General features: G+C 31.7%; 1 non-coding gene across 1 annotated transcript; it reads right to left on the bottom strand.

Annotated features, from left to right (window-relative positions):
• Positions 1-696: 696 nt before the first annotated feature.
• LOC136064576 (U6 spliceosomal RNA) lies at positions 697-799 on the bottom strand. The gene has a single exon (XR_010626201.1). It is a non-coding gene; the product is annotated as a U6 spliceosomal RNA (small nuclear RNA).
• Positions 800-1,825: the final 1,026 nt, after the last annotated feature.

Below are 1,825 nucleotides of genomic sequence, written 5' to 3'. Positions count from 1 at the left end.
GACACAATCCTATCAACCAAGAATTTGCTATTCCGCGAAAACTTATCCAAACCCCTTGCCGCTAGCATTGCATCAACAGCCTAAAATGACTTTGTATGATTCTAGTTCCTCTGATTACAAAGGGAGAAAAAGATGCTTTATCAATGATCACTAAAATCATAATTCAAGAACCTATGACTTATCATAGCTTGAAAAGACTTCTGAGACCATAGTTTAGTGCAAATTTGATTTTCATTCTTGCCCAGTTGTCATTTATCTTTCGATACAATTTATGAACAATCTGAGGAAATATGATTCAATGAATCAATAGAAGCAAGAACATCTATGACAAATCAGCAATAGAGCATCAAAATTTTATAACCCATAAGGAAAGAAGTAATCAAACAAAATTATAATATTGTAGAAACTAATAATAAAACTTTAACAAATGGGTCGATGAGTTGCATGGGTCAGAAGCATTTCATCGAACACCTTGTGTGCATGACTCAAAATTTTCAAATTTCGTACAAATAAAACTCAAATTTATTCAAATTCAGAGTACACGTTTATGCAAACAAGATTGGAAATAGAAAGAGCTTACCTTGGGAACCCAGAGGTTTCCAATGGCAATGAGGAAAGCCGAGTGGCAATGATAGCGTTTGTAGAGGGTATTTTCGTAACCTAAGTGTCTAGATTAAGGGCAAAAAGAGAAGAAAAAAAAATTTGGACCATTTCTCGATTTATGCGTGTCATCCTTGCGCAGGGGCCATGCTAATCTTCTCTGTATCGTTCCAATTTTATCGGATGTCCCCGAAGGGACACTAGTTACTTGATGCATGCTGTATATAAATGCTATCATTTTACTGTTTCTTTGCGATGTGGGACTTCGGCACCGACCCCTTCTAAAGTTAAAACAGGTGCTATGGCCATGCCCAAATTTAGAACATCTTCTGCAATCTCTCCATTTTTGTACTGTGAACCATAATTTTTTCTTTTTACTTATTCACTTTTTCCAGATTTAGAACATCTCCTACAACCTCTCCATTTTTGTACTGTTTAAAAATGAACATTAACTTTTTTCTTTTACCTATTCATTTTTATTAATACACTTTTCAATAGACTCTCCATCTTTTTCTCTATTTTTATTAAAATATATTTTTTTATTTTTTTATTTTTTTTAATATTTCTTAATTCATTTATATTTTTCAAATTCCAAACAATATTAAGAATTTTTTTTTAATGAGAAATGTTGTGTTTATAACATTTTTTTCGCATACTTTCACAACAAAATCTTATATGGTATTGTTATTATTCTAATTTGAACCCACAATTTAAATTATTTTTTACTCACCAATATCAACTGGTAACAATCTGTCACTTAAAATTTATTCTGTCACTTAAAATTTATTGTGAAAGTATTATGTAAATAATGTAGTAATGTTACTCAATTTGATTTCTTATTCTTTATATTATTTTTCCTATCTTTCCTTAGTTTTTTTTTTTTTTTTTTCATTCATACGTTTTTCTTTCTTTTTTTATCTTGTTTTTTCTCCTCCACACACGTACGCCTACCCCTATATCTATCATCACTCTTTTTTTAGACTTTTTGTTTTTCTAGTTCTTGATCTCCAGACTCCAAAACATATCTCTGCTTCTCCTCTCTCTTTATTTCTCTTTCTCTTACACGCACACAAATTTCTCTCCCTCTATCTCACACAAACAAATTTTCTCTCTGTTGAGGGTCATTTTTTGAAATAGACAGAAGACAGCCCAACCCAGCAATACGGGCAGCAGAGAAGCGGCAAAAATAATAGATCACAGACCCTTAATATAAATAAATGGGTCT

Source organism: Quercus suber, unplaced genomic scaffold, assembly GCF_002906115.3.
Source record: "Quercus suber isolate HL8 unplaced genomic scaffold, Cork oak 2.0 scaffold_709, whole genome shotgun sequence".
In the NCBI taxonomy this organism is placed as follows: Eukaryota; Viridiplantae; Streptophyta; class Magnoliopsida; order Fagales; family Fagaceae; genus Quercus; species Quercus suber.
The sequence above is the reverse complement of the archived record's forward strand: the minus strand, read 5'-3'. Positions and strand labels throughout refer to the sequence as shown.